This window comes from Sciurus carolinensis, chromosome 3 (assembly GCF_902686445.1).
Source record: "Sciurus carolinensis chromosome 3, mSciCar1.2, whole genome shotgun sequence".
Lineage (NCBI taxonomy): Eukaryota > Metazoa > Chordata > Mammalia > Rodentia > Sciuridae > Sciurus > Sciurus carolinensis.
Window position 1 is genome coordinate 96,499,054 of NC_062215.1, and position 20,568 is coordinate 96,519,621.

The 20,568-nt window shown below is 35.4% G+C and overlaps 1 long non-coding RNA gene across 1 annotated transcript in view; it reads right to left on the reverse strand.

The window, feature by feature from the left end:
* Positions 1 to 19,937, reverse strand: part of LOC124980805 (uncharacterized) — a 142,149-nt gene extending 122,212 nt beyond the window's left edge. The window contains exon 1 of the long non-coding RNA XR_007107873.1: positions 19,825 to 19,937. This is a non-coding gene — a long non-coding RNA (uncharacterized LOC124980805). The remainder of the gene's footprint in view (positions 1 to 19,824) is intronic.
* Positions 19,938 to 20,568: the final 631 nt, after the last annotated feature.

Sequence of the window (20,568 nt, forward strand, 5' to 3'; positions counted from 1 at the left end):
ACCGCCACTTAAACTGATTGTTCCTATTGAAATTGCTGAGTGCACAAGTGATTTTGACAATAATTAATATTGTTCTCTCTATACTGTGGCCCTTTGTTTGGAAGATGACACTGATGGTGGTGTTGCTATCTTTATGGGCATTAATCCCAGAAAGAGAGACGTAGGTTCCTGCAATCAATCCTTGCTTGACTCTTTGCTTCCCTAGACTTTCTGAGATTTGTTGCAGTTTATTATAGAGTCTTTTGTTTGCTGGTCTGTTTCTTTGTTTTTTGGGTTTCATGGTAACTTTGATCAAAATAAAATACCTTCGTTTCTACTTGCTACAACTTCACTAATGGCCTATCTCTTTCCAGATACTGTTTTTGCACGACAACCAGAGCGTCTTCAGTTGATTTTTGCTGAGTTTATTCTGTTGTTCTTTTGGAGATGATTATGGTTATTAGTAAACTCTGCCATATTTCAGGTTTCATACGTTCAGTTAGCAGGGCTTGGACTAACCGACATCTATAACAATGCATTGATTCGATTACATTAATTTGTACATGAATGGCAGATAAGTTTTTTTGAAAAGTATGGAAGGAAATTTCGTCGCTTGTGTGTGATGCCATACTCATTCTCATGGAGATCATTGGGTAGGTCATATATTTTGTTGGTTAAAAAAGATTTTCAAAACTGGAAATAGCCTCCTTATACTGTAATTTTAATGGTGCTTTATTCAGTTTTGGGCCTCCTTCCAATGTAATAGAAATTAGTGATTCTTTTGGGGTAATCTGTTAACATCTTGGTTTTTTCGTAGTACTGCATTACTTTGATCTTCTTTAGGATTTCTATGATGAATTGCTGCCTTTGCACTCTGACCAAAAAATCTTTTTCCTAGGAGCTGGGCACAGTAGCATATACCTGTAATCGAGACTGGGGAGGCTGAGGCAGAAGATTGCAAGTTTGAGGCCAGCCTCAATAACTTACGGAGGCCCTAAGAAACTTAGTGTGAACCTTTCTCAAAATAAAATATAAAAAGGGCTGATGATAAGACTCAGTGGTGAAGTGTGACTGGGTTCAATCTCCGGTATGGAAAAAAAAAAAAAAATCCCTTCTCTGTGTGTAGGTGAAGTAGTTCTCAATTCAGTGGTGAAAACTTCAAGGGCTATTAGTGATGTATGCACAATGTTAGACCAATGGTTTTCACTGAGAGTCAAAGAACATTCTAATGTCATTAAAAATGTTCCTGTTTGTATCCCCAAATATAATAGACAATTATTTTGTTATAGTTGAATATATCACCTTACTTTCTTCCCCATCATTATTTCAATGCTAAAATTATTCTAAACTAGATTATCTACTTTGATCTCATTGGTCATTTAACCATATAGCAGTAACTTAAACCTTGCACTTCATTCACTCTAATTCGTATTTCCTCACTAAATACTCTTCTTGAGCATCATATACATAAAATTTTCTTGGATCATTCCATATAGCATGCAAAACATCTTAGTCTATCCTTTCTAGAACTTTATTCATTGAATACAGAGATTCACAATTGTTATGTACTAAAATTCTGGTCTAGTCTCTGCAATTTCATTCATGCATGATCTTTTAAGTACTGAAGGATTGATATCATATAGTATGTTTTCTTTTATTGCCCCTAGCATCTATCTTGGCACACTGTAGACACTCATTAAAATCTTTTTGTTTTGCCAATTGGTTTATTTAATGAGTATCAGGGATCAGTTATCTTGGCAATGTTAAATGTTTGTGTATAAAAAAAAATGAGAGAGAGAGAATGTATGGAGACTCTTCTACGTAGATGGAAAAGAGCTAAAGTCAGGGCTTAAGAAGAAATAGCATTAGGCAATTGTATCAGGAATCCTCATGAAAGCTGTCACTTCGATGAACATGGGTTTTATTTCTTAAGTCCAAAATAGCTAGGTTTTTCCTCCAAAACTGGAATAGTTTTTACTTAAACATAAATAAGGTAGTTGGCTTGTATTTAGGGTCATGTTGTAGGAAAGAATGGTTATTTCTAAATGCTTGTGTCACCTCGGTGCTGGAAGCTGTTTACTATATGAAAGGCACAGGAGAACTGGGACTGACTGATGCAAGAGTGGCTTCATGTCTTCTATTTCATGCTCATTCTGTAGAAAGAGTTGGCAGAATTGCCTTCTACATAAACGGAACTTTTCTAGCTAATTTACTTATCTATTTGGCCAAGTTTTGCATTGTTGTGATCATGTAACTTAAATGTACACTATATCACGGCTCTGTTGTGCAATGGCCTTCTTGTTTCAGGAAAAGTCTGTCTGCAACATTTTCAAGAGTTCAGTGCATGGACTTAGCTTGTCAATGCAGCCTTGGGGATCCTATTTTAATGTAGCCCCTACTTTGCACTCTTTTATGAGTAGTTTCATACGGTGGTCAAGGCATTTGATGTATAATCCTTTAGATGGAAAGGATGTTGCTCCCTTAAATCTCAATGTTGTCAAGGAAAGAGCAGTTTAGGGAGATGGATATCTGCCAGATCAGAAAAAAATAAAATAAAATAAAACCACTAATAAGCTTTCTTGCTGTCTTCAAGGAGTCCTATAGAATTTCCTTATTATTCTGCAGCACACACACACACACACACACACACACATACACACACACTCACACACAAACCATTCAGGTATGTGCTCAACTTTCTTACATGTTGTTATGATTTGTCTTAACTCTCACAAGAAAGCTGGCATGCTAATAGTTTGGAAAAGACTTGAAGTGGGAGGGGCTGTGCAAGTTTAATAGAAGGGCCCTCATTTTCAGAAAATAGATTTTCATGTGTTGCATTTGCAGAATTTATGACAGTCTTTACCTAGCAGCTTATTTCCAATAACTTGGGGTTGTCTGAAACATAAGTTGACACTGATAAATAGATATGTTTAGGCCAAACTATTCACTACTCCTTTTAAATAAAGGGATTTCTCTATCATAACGTATTTTTGGATGTCTGAGGTCTGTGCAGGACCTCTCATCTGTGCGGAGTGACTGCACGTGGAGCACACGTGCTTTTACACATTCACATTTTAACAATGGAATGCACATTCTGTCATAAACGTTAAAGTTAAGAAAGTAGACTGCATGGATGATGTCAGATCTTTTATAAATGACAGTTGCAACACCTCAAAGTGTTTCTACAAGTTCTTCTTGGTCCTCCCTGCTTTTAAGCTCTTATTTTTCCTGGACACATATAGGATTCAGAGAAACAGAACATGTCTGACTACTCTCCTTCTGGTATGAGAATGCTGTGCTTAAAAATATCATCTGTATGTGCTTTATTTTTATTTCAACCATACGTGCTTTTATAAGTATTTGAAAAGAAAATATTTTAAAGATTTGAAATAGAAGGAAGGGAATATATGTGAGTTACAGCAGCCTCAGGGTAACAGTATCTCACACACTAATGATTCCTATGGAGTTTATGTGTCTATTTATGCTGTCATTTATTTAGGGTAGGGATGTCTAGAGAAAGAAGGCAATGTATAACATACTACCTAAATACCAGTGGTTTCTAAAGGAAAAAAAAAAAAAAAAAAAAAAAAAAAAGAACACCCTGAACATTATCTTTATTTAATTAGGAGCAATCATTGCAAAGTTATTCACATTAATTCAGTTTCTTACAACAGTCTTAAGCTTATTGCCACTTCCTCATTTTCTCCTCTATGTTCTAAAAAAAAGGAGGAGTGTTCTTTATTATTGGAAAGCAAAAAGGAAAAAAGGTTTATTTTCTGATGAAATGTGTAAAAAAATTCCACATTTGATGTGGTTCTTATGGTCACATGGTGTTTGATTGCTGTACATGATCCTGGATCTCTCTGTAATTATTTCACACACAAACAAGTAATGGTGACTTTAAAGAAACCGGAAAACTTGAACTCATATCTTTGTCATAAATGCAAGGTTTAGATTATCAGAGCCTGGTGTCTGGCTTTGAAGTAATGAATGCAGCATTTAAGAGAATTATAAGTGATGACATAAAACTGAAATTGCATGGGGAACATTGTTAGTGAAGCCAGACTGCACATGAGGGGAGGGTGAGATGAATGGGTGAAATATTATTAAGGCAGCAGGCCCGTGAGATATTTTTAACCAGATTACTTATTCACCTAGTTTACCTAGAAAATTAGCTTTCTAAAAGATATTATGTGAAACAAAACAGTTGTCTTTCTCTCTCCATGTCTTAGTTGCACCCAGAAAATGATTACACTAAAGAAGCATATAGGTTCAGTTTTGCCTTCATCACAAACCTGAAATAAAAGTCAGATAAGGCAGAACAAAATTTCACAGATTACTTGCTTTTCTTTCTGTAATATACCTGACAGAATAAAAAGAGTAAAGTTTGGGGAAATTAATTGAAAAATTATTAGTTCTTAAAATGCAGGAGCAAGAATAAATTAAAGCAGATGCACATTGGAAAGTTTCCCTTCTACTTTTACCCACACATCCATTTCTTTGCCTTTTGCAATTACATAGAAAAGAGGGAGAAAACCATTTCCAGGTGTCTTCACTCAGTCTCTCAGTTTCAGAAATATCAATAGATGACTTTACTACTGACAGGGGACAGAGGAAGATGATCTGATCCCTTCTGATCCTTGCTTACAAATATAGCTACAGAATGGTGTTAAATAGTTCTTTTGAGTTCCAGATTTGTGACTACAAAAAATTGGGTATTTCTTTCTGCCTTTGCTTGAAAATCAAGTCCACCCTGTCTCGACCACATAAATAGAACAATTTTCCTCTGTGAACTGCTTGATGAGGCTGTGGCCAGATTCATATAAATGTCATAAAAACAGAGTACAGAATGGATTATTTTATGATTAAGATCTGTATGGATCTTTGTATGAATGCAACGTGCTTTGGCAGGGTTCTGCTGCACGCACACTAGTTTTAGTGTGTGTGGTGGAAAAAATGGCCTGCCACACTGTCACTTTAATGTCTTTTTGAAAAGGAACAAAAATCACTGGGCTCCACCAAAGGTTACAGTAATAGTACAAAGGTTTGGTCTGCTAACCAGTACAGTGTGTGTTCTATTTCTCATTGTGATAGCGATGAGAGTAAGATTCAATAAAATGCTGCAGTATTTCTCAGCACTTTGTCATTAAGTGACATGTTGACATCTAATGGTAATTGCAAGGTGAGACTTTCCTATTCTCTACTTTATGTAATAAGATTCAATTTTCTTTCCATATCTTCAATTGTGCCAATGAGCTGAAATATTTTGTTTTTGTCTGTATCTTTCTGTTCTCTCTTTAGTCAGATCTTCTGGGGGAAAAAGAGGCTTCATTCAGATTCATTTTTTTGAAGCATCAGACAAGCTGCTATCAGCACATGGATGCCAAGATGGTCCTTTAATAAAGAATTGTGGTTTAAGAATTTCAACCCAAGGATTAATGTATTAAAGTGAATAATAGCATCCAGGCAGTAGCGAAGATGATGATCAGAGTTGGTGAAAGACAGATTATTGATCATCTGACTCTATCAGCCACATACAGGGAGGAGGAAAACAAAAGGAAGAAAAAGGAGATTAAAGAAACGAAATATAGTTTAGTAATGCCAGCTGATTCTGTTGCTAATTATAACTCCTTGGCAAGAAGCTCTTGGTTATACAGTAACACTCTACTTATCTGGTGGTCAGATTTCCAGCAAAATTTACCACAGCTGAGATCCTGGAATCATACCTCTCAAAACATTGACCTAGGAAGAAAAACTTTCTCCGGTGGATGCGTTCAACTATCTCCTGGAAAGTTTACTGAATCAATTTTATGCATAGGATTGCCTATGCCTATGTGGTTGTTTTGATTTTTAATCCAGGTCACAGAGGGAAGTAGAAAAAGGGATGGGGTAGAAATTCACTGTGGGCAGGGAAAGAAGGGTGTGTAGCTTGGCAGACTATGAAATAAATACACACGAGTAACAGTTATTTGGTAAACAATAAATATTCTAAGAGAAATTGATAAATTGTCTTGTATTCTTTAAAGAAGGAAAGATAACTTTTAGCTATAAAGCCCAAGGAAGTCTTTGGGGAATGGACATTGAAAATGAACCTGGTAGGATGTCTATTTCCACAATCCCAGAGTGCTGGGGACTCAACCCGTGTCTCCAGCATGAGAGGCAGGCACCGTACCAGATGGGCTATATGGTCTGCGTGGTAGGATGTCTAGAAATTGGAAAGGTAGGAACTGTGAGACAGATATTCAGGAAAGCTTAAGAAATAGGGGGGTAGGGAGGGAGCAGTTAAGGAAATACTGAGAACTGGTTGAAATGTAAGGTGAATCCAGGAGTCCTCGAAAATGTGGTTGATGTAGCAAATGGGACCAAACTATGGAGAGTTTCCCATGGACAAACTAAGGAGTTAAGATTTCAAGGCCCACCACTGGAGCTACTGAAAATGTTTGATCAGGGAATTAGGATGTCAGAATTGAGCTCTCCTAGGTGGTGGATCAAGGAAGGCAGTCAGATTCCTGGCTTGCTTGTTTGACTCTGTAAGTGGTGGTATCACTAAAATACGAACAAACAAAAACAAAACAGAAAAGGAAAAGTAAAAGGGCAACAAATGAGAAGAGTAGAGTCAGTGGCATATTTAAAGGGAAAAAATGTAGTGTTTGAACTAATGAGCATCCACCATATGTTTAGCCAGCTGTGGGCTATCACGAGTCAGGAGGGTAGAGAGAGGTTCAGAGTTAACTAAATAGAGGTAAAGGCAATGGTTAAATTCAAAGATTAGATGGTATTATTAAGGAATACAGTGTATACGATGGAATATTTCTCAGCCTTAAAGAAGAGAGAAATTATGGCTTTTGCTGGTAAATGGATGGAGTTAGAGAATATCGTGCTAAGTGAAATAAACCAACCCCCCACAAAAAAACAAAGATATTTTCTCTGGTATGCAGATGTCAATTCACAATGGGGGAGGGATAGGGAATAATAGAGTTGCTTTATATTAGGTAGAGGGGACTGAAGGGAGGGGAAGTGGGTATCAGGGTAGGAAGGAGAGTAGAGTGAAACAGATTACCTCATGTACATATGTAACTGCATGACTGATGTGATCCTACAATATGTATAATCAGAAAAATGAGAAATTATACTCCATTTATGTATGATCTGTCAAAATGTATAAATGCATTCTACTGTCATGTACAACTAATTAGAACAAATAAAAAATTAAAAAAGAATGAGGAGCAGGTATAGAGCTTGAATTCATTTTACTGGGAACATGATAATGAAGGAGTCTGAGAAGTTACAAAGTAACAGCAAGGCAAGAAGGAAGGTGGACTATCACAGATGCAGAATAGCAGAAAATGAAGGGCAGAAGCAGAAGGATGAAGTAGAACCAACACATACTGAGGATCCACTCTATATCCAGATATGTATGTACATAAAGATATTTAATCTTCCTAGGCATTTTATCAGAGGAATGACCTCACCCTAATTTTACAAAGGAAGGAATTGATATTCAGAGGTGTTTGGTAATATGTTCAAGTTTGCACAGTTAGAAATTAGCTGAGCTGCAATTTGTGCTCAGGTCTGTTCTATTGTAAAGCCCATCCTCTGGACTGTCAAATGCTACCAACAGTTTGAAGCATGTATGAAAAGATTAAGAACTTAATCAACTTCGACTGGTTGACCTTCAGTAGAGTTGTGAGCAGAGAGGCCATATTTTAGAAGAATAAGAGATAAGTGACTGATGGAGTCGAGTTATTTCATGCATTACTTATTGGGCACCTAATGTGTAATGAGAAGCCATTCAAGTCATGGAGATACAAAGATCGACAGACCTAGCCCTTTCTCTGAAGCAGTTTGCTATGTGGGAGCGGCAAAACACACCTCTGGATGTTCACTACCATATGGTGTCTGCTTTGATAAAACAGTTTAACCTTTTAAGAAATTGGATGAAAGTTTAATTAAACAGCAAAATGAATTTTTTTTTCTTTTCGAGTGAATATACACTTGAAGGTCTTTGTAGACTGAAGATGTAGTGATGAAGAGGTCATTGAATATATTAAAGTAAGAGCAGATGAGAGGAAGATGGGACCATGCTCATAAGAATGTATGGATATAGTAATGTTGAGGGAAAAATAAGGAGGGATAATCTGACAATGTCCACAGCTAAATGTAACCAATGTCCATCATTATCTTGTACATAGCTTATGGAAAAGAAATGAACTTGAGAATATTAAGTTAGTATTTTATGTGTGATCAACTTTGTTCATTAGGCAGTCTCTCCTCCTTTGATTGCTCTTGACTCCATACCTGTGGAGGACATAAACTCTGAACAGTCAAGACCCAGGCAGGGAAAGTCTTGTTCACATGGCTGCACACAAGAAATGGAGATTGAAAACCACATCCAGAGCAGATAGAACAGTCTGAACATGGGTACATGAGTTCCAAGATTTTTAAACAGAAGACGACCGACCAGATACATAAATGGTACCCAAAAATGCATTTTGTTTAGTCATTGCTGTTCAATTTTAATGGGTAAATAATTTCAATACATTCTCTTTCAATTCTCTGATTGGAGGCTACAAAAACTGTGCAAAAACAGTGTCCTCATCAGAGACATGTAAGAAGGAAAGTAAAATTTGTGTTCTTGTGCTAGAATAGCTTTGGTTGTATGATACGGTTGTCTCTCATTATTTAATGGTCATGAAAATAATAAAAATTCTTGTGGTCAAGATGTGAGCTATTCTCCTTCCCGAGTTGCATGGTACTTCCCCTGTTCACCTGCATGGTTACCCTTTTCCTGTAGGATTTAGGCTGAGGTCTATGATCACACCCACCCCTTCCTCCGGCCCCGCCACTATGTCTCTCCTTTGTTTTTACTTTTGATATGTTACCATTTCTTATTAGCTTCTCTACTTCTGAAAAAAGATTCAATAATGTGTTTTGTTAGAGCATACATGCTAGTAGGTGCTTAAAATGGAAAGATAAGTGTGAAGCTCAAACGATACTCTGATATTAATAAAAAGGTGCTCCACTAATTTCTAACAGACTAGATGTTAAATATATCATTTATTCTCACTGGTATAAGTTTTTAAATATCATTTCAACTCTGGCAACACTGCAAAAGCACATCCAATTCATTTTTTAACCATATAGCGATTGTCATGTAGCCTGCAATGCCAATAATCACAAGTTAGTCAATTTACTAGAAATGATGATTACTTTGTTTTCAACAGTGTTAAACGGAGTAAACTCTCAACTTCATGAATCCACTTTAGATGTTCAGCTGGAATTTGCACTGCTTGACCTTTGTGAAGATTCCCACATGGGATAAAGATGACAAGCATCTATAAATCATGCATTAAGAGAAAATTTTGTTATTTTGTAGGAAATATAACATTATCTTTGTTAACCCACTATTTTATGAAGTTAGTGTTTAGTAATTAGTGTTTTTATCTTTTTTTGTATGTGTGTATGTATTTATTTATTTATTTATTTATTTATTTATTATTTGTTCTTTTTAGATACACATGACAATAGAGTATATTTTGAAATACTATATATACTTGGAGTATACCTTATTCTAATTAGGATCCCATTCTTATGGTTATACATGATGTAGAGTTTCACTGGTTGTGTATTCATATATGAACATAGGGAAGTTATGTCTGATTCATTCTACTGTCTTTCCTATTCCCCACCCCTTTTTTTTTTTAACCACCAGCAGCATTTTGGTGATCTCAACCAATACTCTGTATGGATTTACTTCTGTACACAAAGGAAAAAAAAGAGATCCAGAGGCTACCACTGAATTTTAAAGTAACAATATTCTAACAGTAAATTCCAAAAGTAGCAATGATAATTTTTTGAAAACGTGTACTCTATAACTTTTGCTACTTAAAGGGTTAGACCTCCTATACCAGACAAAAGGGACCCACACTCCACAAGTTATATCCTGTTTTGAAATTCACATAATGAGTTTGGCCTTTTTCACTGAATCACTCAACTATAATCTACTCACATTTTATCCTAACATTATAATTCTATAATTCAAATGAACAGAATGCTGAAATAATCTATAATCTTATACCATATGAGATAGCTTTCTTTTCTTCATTCCTTTCTTCTTGGTTTCAGCATTTATTTATGTCAGAGGATTTCCTTCCTTCTTTTTGCTTTTTTCACAATCCTCTCAAATTACCTCCTTTTAAATTCTTTCACTATTCCCCTCACCCTGTTTGTTCATATTATGTTTTTTAATGCAATCTTATTTTATGTCACGCTTTCTATGATTATTCCACCCATGTACAAAGTCTCAATAAGCAGGGCAATTCTCATGGTGTAGATTCAAGGGAATACACATGAAAGAATCTCATGTCTACTATTGTGTTGGTGGCTGGTGCTAATTTTCCTTACCTCTATTGTTAATAATTGTCTGTTGCAAGGTGAAAAAAAAAGTATTTTAAAACAAAGCATTTCTTTTCAGAGGCGATTAGAACTCTAAGAAATACAAGGCCATTGCCAGGAGGCTCTAACCATTGGCTGTGGTAGGTGGATGTATCAGATTGAAGCCCTTGGGCATGGCCCACATCATTATGACAATAGTTTAAGTTGTTAAGAAGCTCAAGGACCAACAAGTGAGAATGTAATTCTCTATCAAGATTGCCAGCTGTTTTTAAGTGTTTGGAGACCAGGATGAAGACCACAAGAATCAGTGGCAGATTGTCAAAGCAATGATGCAGAAGCCTACCATTACCATTATGAGCCACAAGAGGTACAATTGTGTTTCTTGTGATGATGAAATCTTAGTTGAGCTCATTGAAAGCTTGGGTATAATTAGTTTGTGAAAATTTCTAGAATTCAGAACTTTGTTAAGGAGAAAAATTATCTGAGTACATAGTAAATGCAATAGTGTCTGTATTTGTGAGGGGAAATGGGGAGAGAGAATCTTACACAGTTCTCTTACTGGATCAAACATTCTTAATTAGATTTGTGGGTTAAACTTAAACACGGGAATGGGTAAAGGGGATACTGTGAAAAATAGAAGAAAAAAACTTTTGTTCCAAAAGCTTTTGCTTTGGGGCTGGATGTAGATGTGCTTTTCTACTGGCAAAATGTAACATGGCAGTAGCATCTGTCAGGCTTCTTGTGTTTAAATCCACCTCCATTCAAGGCATTTCTAAAGATTATGACAATAATCTGAAATTTGAATTATATGCAAATCTAAGTTTGGATTAGTTATGCTAATTCTCAGAGAGAGATATTATCACTTTTATTCATCTTCCTTTTAGTGTCTTTGAGTGAATTAGTCCCCTTTTATTAAATAATAAAACTCTTACTTTCAAAATGACAGATAGAATCCTGGCTTAATGATGATGACTGTTAAAATAACCCATGCCTAAGCCCAGAATTATATATAGTCTTCCCTACCTTATGCTCCTAACATGGTCTTTTTAGACTCTTCTAGAGAACTCCATGTGTGATTTCAACAGGAAGCAGACTTACAAGGCAGTATTTAGAGGCTTTGGAGTTGGATAGAAATGGATTCAAACAACGAGGGTCTATGAAAAAGGTATATAGTCATTTTCCCATGAAAAATATGAATAACATTATCTAATACCTAGGATTGTACAGTGGATTACAGATGATAATGCCTACAAATTTCTTAACATACTACCTGACATTTAGTAAGGATTCAAGAAATAATAGGTGGTATGATTAGACTTGTCTTGAATTATCCTGACTCCCTACAGCTCACACAAATTCCAATTTTTTTTTTTTAATACATGTTTGCCACTGAGTAAATCAAGGTAATCTGGGATACCTCTATTTGAAGTGGGTGTTTGAATTTAACATGAATGGTTCAACATAATAAGACTAAAATTTGTATTATATAATTATGTTTGTCACAAGGTTTATTTGTCTATTATAGTTTAATAGGCTACATGTGGTCAGAACTTAAGTTTTGTGGTCAGTGAATTCTGTATTTGGGGAAGTATTTTACCTGTGGTAGAAAGCACAGGACTAAATGTAGGTGAAGATGGTATGCTTTCACTTGGGACACATAGGATACATTTGTACATGATGATTTAATAGATGATGTAACTTCCTCTTATTTAATCAATGATATACTCAAGGTGCCAATGAGTAATGTGGTTTTGTGAAATGGCTAGACCTGTAACTGAAACTCAGGACTCCCAACTTCTGGTCCCATGGTATATTCCTTTCCTTTACAATTATTTACTTGAGGAATTTATAACCCATCTATTTAAATGTGACCGATATAAAATTTTCTTATACGGAATGTTATTTTCAAAAGGCAAATGGTATGCACACTCATCTCATTTGAGGCCCTTTAGATAATGTTCACAGTTATGACAAATAAATGTTAGCCTTTATAAATTCATATCAAAATGATGTTTAATGCTTAGTAATGAAGAATCTTTTCACAGCCCTGATACTGTTATCTGGCTTATTCATGACTTATTTATCTTATTTCAGCTTACATTTTAAGTCATTCTTGGTTACTCAGGACTTAGGGGATGCTAAATGTGCTGAGGGCACCATTCAGGTATGGTTCCATCATTATCTGTAGGTGGCCGCAACCTCAGATCACTGTAAAAACTTTCGTGACATCATTACCCTGGTTCGATCTTCCTGGGAAAAATTGTGAACCTGTTTTGATTGCTGTCTGTTTAGTGCCTAACACGAATTAGCACAAACATTTTTTCCCCTAGAATTGAAAAACTAAAAAATACTTATGTTGTCAACTACCAAAAACAGAGGTCTATACTTAAAATGGATACATATTTCTGAGATTTTACTACTGGTTATGCAACCAATTTTGGCTATGTATATATTATTTACTTTTATATTGACATGATATCCAAAAGATTGGGTTGAATAAGTAGACAATATAAATCTCTGTACCTGGCTATTTATACTGTGAGAATAGAACTGTGATTAATGTGTTGAGTGGTGTTATGTAAAACCAAACTATTGAAATCATATAAATGATTTAAGTTGGATTTATATCCTCAAGTCATATTTTTAGTCACATATTGGGAGCATGAATTACTTTGCTCATCATAATGATCTACAAGGTTATCAGCAACTACGATCATATAATGGGGAAATTTCTTAGATGGTAGGAAATGAGATAAATTGTTTTAGCACTGTTGAATTTACGTCAATAACTTTCGAATATTTATGTATTTTGTAGGATGAGTTTGTATTGCTTCCTATTAGTTCTGTTCTTTAGAATGGGTTTTCAGTGCCATGCAGGTTTCACGTGGCTTAGGTGTTTTCCATAATAGTGTTATTTTTGAGTCCCTTCAAGATGTTTCCTCTTTCAGGAAAAGACATTGTCATACTTTGTCATCACTTCAAACTTCAATTTCTTTAATATAATCCTCATAGTAATCTAACCAGGTATGCATTATGACTCTTCTACAGAAAAAAGGAAGTCAAATCAAGAAAAGGTTATGCAAACTGTACGAGATCACATACGTTCTAAGTGGTGTGAGAAGCAGCAGCCTAGGCCAATCTGATGCCAGAATCTGTTCTTAATTAATCTACTATATTGTGTGTGCTGACAGTTGTCAAGACTAACTCCCGCTGCATTTTAAAATCCTCCTGCATCATTGGCTACCTTTATTCTCACATCTAGTGGACATTCGGGGTAAACTTTCATTCTTTATTTAGCTTTCTTAAAGAGCAAGCTAATTTCTTACCTCTGAGCCTCACTTTGGTCTTGTTTGCCCTTAGAGGATTTAGGAACCTGGTTGGTGGTGACTTCTACTCATGGAGTATTTTGGAGTTTTTGGGTGGGTCAGAAATATTGGTCACTTTTTCTGGTCTATTTATACTTGATGAATCAGTATGACAAAGTAGCAAGAATACAGGTACTAGGGTAAGACCCAGGAGATTCAAATCCTGATCTAGAATGTGCAGCCTCCTCACGTCAGGAATGCAGTAGAGTTTCTCTGAGCCTTCCTTTCTCAGATTATGGGACTCATAAAGATTTACTGAAGGAAAATATAAGAACATACGCAGAAAAGTTATTTTTTTCTAGATAATTGACCTTAAGCAGTTGTATAATTCCATTGTTATATTGAAGAATATCTTTCTTTTGTTATTTAATATTTGATATTAATTCTATCTCAAGATGCACGATCTAGGTTGTTGTATGTTAAAACTAAGACATTTTTCAGAGTTTCTAAGGATGTCAGAAATACAAGCATCATTTAGAACCGTGACTAGTTTTCCAGATATGTGCTCTGTTTGGAGAAAATTCAAGTAAACTTCTATTTCCCATACCATTACAAGTTAGGCAGTGCCTTCCAGCTATTTCTGACCAGTGGGCTGAGAGGGGAAGAAATATAGGTCTATCCCAGGCAAAAGCATTTTGAGAAGGAGTATGGCTCTTCAGTTCCTTTCTCAATGCAGTAACTTAAAAGTTGAATGTTTCTGTTAACAGAGTAACAAGATGTAAATAACTTAATTCCATGTGATATTAGTTGGAAGGTACCAGACCCACAGAGGACCTTGCATGAGCAAGAACTTTACTTTTACAAATATGCTATAATTCTTTGGGGGGGGGGGTTGTTATTGTGCTATTGCCTAACCTAACCTAACATAACTATTACATGTCACCAATGGAAAAGTCTGGTTTTTACATGGTAAGGATACAGGGAACTAGAAAATATTAGGAAGAGTTGCAACCAATTACCTAAATAATTTATGTAGACATTTTATTGGAAAAGTCTTTTTTTTAACCCATAACTAGTTCTATGGTTCCATTATACAGAGAAAATGATTTTTTAAGCCACTTTCAAAGCAAGTATTTGTCACACTCAGTATTTTCTTGTTGAATTAGAGATTTATCCAGACCAGCCCTTGGTCAATACAAGATTCTTCAATGTGAACAATAAACAAAACAAAAAATGCAAGTAATCACGCCATGCCTGGTTAGATTAATACTTTCTGTTCAATTGAGAATTAACATCTCTTACATTATTAAAAATAAATATTTCGAATTAGATTGAAAACTCAGGAATAGAACTGTTCACTGTGTGGACAATTGTGTACAAAGACAAGTGAGATTTTTAATAAAAAGATTTATGAAAGTGTCACAATTCAATTACTTTGTTTACTATAATGACAAAATCAGATCAGTGATACAACAATTCAATCAACCTCAAAGTATTGTTCTATAACTTCTTGAATGGCTACTGTGTCAGTGGGTCAGTTGTGAACTGAAATGCCTTTGCTTCCAAGCCCCTCACTTCTGTACCAAAGTACTTGTATCTGATAGTGTGGAAACAAAGAGGTGAAGTTTGTTTCATGTTCTGTATGATTTGATTGCCACAGTTCATGAACACTTAAAATAGACATGGGATTCTTTTTGTTTATGTAAAGATAATGAAATTCTTGTTCCAATGGATAGGCCAAAATGATACTCCTCACTATTCATTAGTCTTGCACTCCCCTGCCTTGTTAGTGATGAACAGGATAATGGCAGAGTGCAGTGTAGCAGGATGGTTTTTACATGGTAAGGATACAGGGAACTAGAAAATATTAGGAAGAGTTGCAACCAATTACCTAAATAATTTAATAATAATAATTTAATAATAATTATGGAAGTCAGGAGTTGGTAACTTACTACTGGCTTTATTACAGATGCATTTTTACCTGAGTGTCCCTGGGTTGGTCACAGAACTGTCTGGACTTTACCGTCTTTACTTGTAGGATGAAGGTACCAAAATCCTTCATACTTCAACTTTAAGAGTTGGAAGAGACATAGATTAATTAAAGTCCATGAAAATAACTTAGCGACATATGAATGTTATATTTATTAAAACTGAAGGACACACACACACACACACAAATAATCATTTTTTTGGCCAAGTCAATTCCCTTGATTCTGTGCCTTCCAACTTGGAACACCAACTCTATTCCCCCAATCTCTTCTTGGAGACATTTTTCCGCCTTTCACCTCATGCCCAAATCTTGGCTAACTGCTCTTTATCTATGTTCCAGAGAACCCTCTGCATAACTGCATTACAACATTTGCCACATCACACTGATGGGATGCATCTCTGTCTGTCTCCTCCTCTAGGCAGAGAGCTCCCTGAGAACAGTGGCAATCGTTTTTATTTTTGCATTTCTCATTCTCAACATAATGGTTGGCACATTGTAGATGCTTCTAAATGCACCAAACTGATCATAAAGCTTGGAGACACTATGATGACTACTATATTTTTAAACAATAATTTCCATTTAAAAATATTATTCCACTTGGCTAGGTGACAATTTACAATAAATATGACTTTGCAATTTCTAATTGGAAACCTTTTAATTTCTTAATTAGCTTCATACAATTTATGTTAATCTAGTAGAAAGCAATAAGAGGGTAATTATTTTTTCTGCTTCTAATATTACTAGTAATATTTTTTTTTTTTTGCAAAACATGAAAATTCTTTGCAACTTTTTCCTTTTAAAGTTCTACTGAGCCGTTTATGGAATGGCAACCTGCCAAATGGTGATCCATTTTCTCAAAAACATCGTTTGAGACCATGCCAACCAGGCACACTGAGCTTATCTACTGCATCATAGTACAGTCACATAATTCGTGCAAAATTATGTTTGACATTAAATTATGAACCCTTAGCGTAATAATAAAAAAATAAATAACCCTAAAAGCAAATTAAAAATATGTTTTCACTGGAGCAGGTTATTAGAGCACTGGAAACTTGATCTGTGGTAGTCAATCCATGGGCATGCTTCCATTTCTGGAGGGGTTTGAAATTTCTCTCTGTGCAGAGAAAAATCCCTAATTCATGAAAGGAAAATTAGCTAATAAAATAATTTTTTCCTCCTGAACTGCTCTGTTGATGAAAACATGTCCACTGCAATCATAGAAATGAGTGACTTTTCAAATAAAGTAGCCCGCGTTGCCATAAACAGAAGGATGGTAAGGCCGTTGCTGTTTCTTGCCAAAGGAAAGAGTAGCCAGCTGTGTCCGGCTTTTTTTTTTTTTTTTTCCCTACTGCAATATTCATATAAATAGTCTATTCTTCAGACTGGTGTAGCCCAAAGAGAGCCCATCAAAGAGTATCCGAGTTCCCTCTGAGTCTGTGCTTTCGGAAACCTTAGTTATCAGTTAAAAAAAAAAGAGAGAGAAAGAGAGAATATTTCTACTTGATGGCACCTAGAATTTCAGTCTTCATAACTATCTTTATGTTTCAAGTGATTTTCTCAGTTGTTGACAGACCTGTAAATTATAGGCTTATGTTTTGGTGGCGTCTACGTGGTCACTATTTTGATATATAAATTCAGAAATTTATGTTCTGGTCATAGCATATTAATTGACTGCAGTCCTCATTGCCCTTAAACTGAGATTAAATTATTATGTAGGTATCTCCCATGATAAATGACAACAGTCATGAAATATAACAGAATTTATTTCCACTTTATTTATAAGGTTAAATTTTAATTGCCTTTCGTATAAGCATACTCTTCATTCTTGCTTGTAGTTAAAATTTAGCCTGATTTTTTCTTATAGTTAAATGTATTTTGGCATCTGTATAAATGTTTATGAAAGATAACTTGTATTCTTTTATAAAAGCATCAAAAGAGGTATGTTTTCTTTAATGTAATGAGAAATAAAGCTCAGGAATCAGACAGACTACATCTGTGGGGAAGATACCAGAGTACATTTTACCCAAGATAACATTTCAAAAGGATTGCCAGGTAACCTGCAAAATTGTAACGTGTTTTGCTGCCAAATTCATTTTAGCATTGGGAATTAATTTTCCAACGTGTTTTTGGAAGTAAGAGGTGAATTAATTATTGCAGGCACTGTGATATCTTTGGAAGTCTGAAGTTAGACAGTGATTCAGATGAACTCGGAACCAGTAATAGAATTGGACTTCACTCCTTTATCTTTCAAGGACTCTTTTACATGACAACACAACATATACACTGCTCCAAGGGATACCTTTGGCACTTTTACAATTCTCATTTCTTCCTACACCCACTTCATTGTTGATTCTTGGAACCTAAGCAGGATAGAGGGGTGTAGAACAGAGATCAGAATTGTCAGCTTTCCCAAGCAAGCCTGAGATCTCCTGTCAGTTCAAGGAGCATTTATAAAAAATTTCCATCCAGAGCTTTTGGTCTTCTTAGTTAGGAATGCAAATCTTTGCTGTGAATTTCAACAGGATTCATGATTCAGGAGGGGTCTGAAGGTGAGCAACAGTCACCAGGACACTGGGATTGATCCTACACAATCTCATGGAGGAGTTACATGTTTAGATCTGTGATGTGCCACTGAGTTAGACCAGGAACAAGAGACAGAACAGGTGTCTTCCCCAACATACAGGTTTGGAGAGCTGTCAAGTAGTATATATGTGTTTTTGATATCGGAGAACTAAAAGACTACTTCACTAGTGAAAATCAGTCCTGAGCCTATAGAGAAGCATGAAATGACAGGAGTTTGTGAAACAGCATAATGTGTCTCTGCTGGCAGTTATTTTTCCTTCCTCTCAGTTTTCTGGTACATATTGTGTTTGCCTCTTTCTTTTATTTCTTTCATTTTTCAAACAAAACCAGACCAGTAGCATATCATATTAAAGTTTATCTGATAATCTGATAATATTTAGGAGGTTCACATTCTGTCAGAATTCTTTTTTTTCCCCCTTTTTCAATAGAAATGGGTGTACAAGAAACTTTAACTATTAAGGCAGATCTCTTTCTTTCTTTCTTTCTTTCTTTCTTTTTCTTTCTTTCTTTTTCTTCCTTTCTTTCTTCCTTCCTTTCTTTCTTCCTTTCCTTCCTTCCTTCTAGTAATAGCAGCTTAAATGGTGCAGATGGTTTTTCTGGGGCAACAGGCTTACTCAGCTGCAAGTCTACTGGGTCAAAGGCTCTTTGGTGAAGAGTTAACTGCGCTTAGATTTTGGCCTTTAAGTTCCAGATTGAACATCTCTCCTCTGGCTGAATTTTATTACTATGTAATAAAATAAAATCCAAGGTACTTAAACTCTTTTTAATGAGGACTACCAAAATATTTTTATACTTTGACTCTCTCTTTGTCCTCTCCATATTTTAATGAGGTTGAGAGAGAGGGAGAGATAAAGAGAGAGAATTTCAACCATGTCTACATAACATTGATATAATGATGGGGGCAAAAAATTCAGATAAGCAGTTATTTTGTTTGTCTGCCTATGAAAGGAAAACCAAGTTTTTTTTTTTTCTGTTCTTTTCTTTCTTTTATTTCTGATGCATTTATCAGATTAACTAGGTGTTTACCTCAGAATCAAGGCAGTTATAGCTGGTTTTGAAAAGAAAACAAAGTAATTTACACACCATTTCTTAGTTATCCTTTCCTTTTCTTCTAGTTTGACCATTTGTTTATTTTGACCTTGCACTTGAACCCCAACATTCCCTTAAAGAAAACAGCAAGCAAACAAAAAAACCCAAATTGCCAATTCTGGTTCTTTTTTTCTTTAAGATTATTTCTTTAAACTCAGTAATTGATGGTTTTAAGTATAATACTAAATTTATAGTTAGAACACAAGGTTTGGCTCCTTTCTTTGCTGAGACACTAACTAAAGTATTTAATATATGTACACAGAGCTGTATATATTCATTTAAACAGGACTATAAGTAGCAAATTTTGTTTTTGTTTTTTGAAATATCACATTTACTATTTGACTACATGGTTATTCTACTGTTGGCTTCCTCTCCAGTATAAAAATAAAATAGACAACTAGAGCAATACCATGGCTAACTCAGGGTAAAATTACTTTAACTGAATTATTGAATCGAAATGAAAAAAAATTAATGACTCACTCTTGACTTTTTCAATGAGAAGCAATATGGTCTTCACTTCAGGCATTCTGTATGCAGTTATTTCAAAGTTGCACTAATTTTGTATCAGATAAAGAAAATTACACATATCTTCCCAAACCAACACAGCAGAGCACACTGGCTATGTCTCTTGCTAGCATATGGTATTCATCATTAGCAGTAGCGGCAGCAGCCACCTCTTTTAGTTGACTGGTGGAAAACAGAGCTCCAACTCCAGTCTCTGTCTGCTCACCATAGCTTTTTCCAGCTAAATTGGTACCACGATCTGTATGGTTTCATCATTCCATTGGCAGTTTAATATAAACATCTGTTTCCAGTCTTTTATATCCTATCTGAGATTTATTCAGTCCCTCTGAGTTATCTGTCCTTTTCTCCTTCCCTATTTCTTTCCCTTGACTTTGAAATGCGGTTATATTTTCCAATACTTCCTTGATCTTTGGCTCAGATGTGTGCATCATTAAATCTATTTCATTATATTCTTTTCTTCTGGAGTCTGAACTGTTTGTTTATAACTCCTATCCTTGTGCTTTATCCTTATGCATTATATGTGTAATTAAGCTCATTACCCTCACAGTTCAACTTGCCTTGGAAATAAAGTAACGCAGTTCCAGGTTCCAATGATAAAGGTGATTGTTTCATTGGGATTGACATCATGATCAAACTGAAGAATTTTACTCAAGTTCAATTATTTGTCTACTCTCCACCCATATTTTACATTTGCCACTA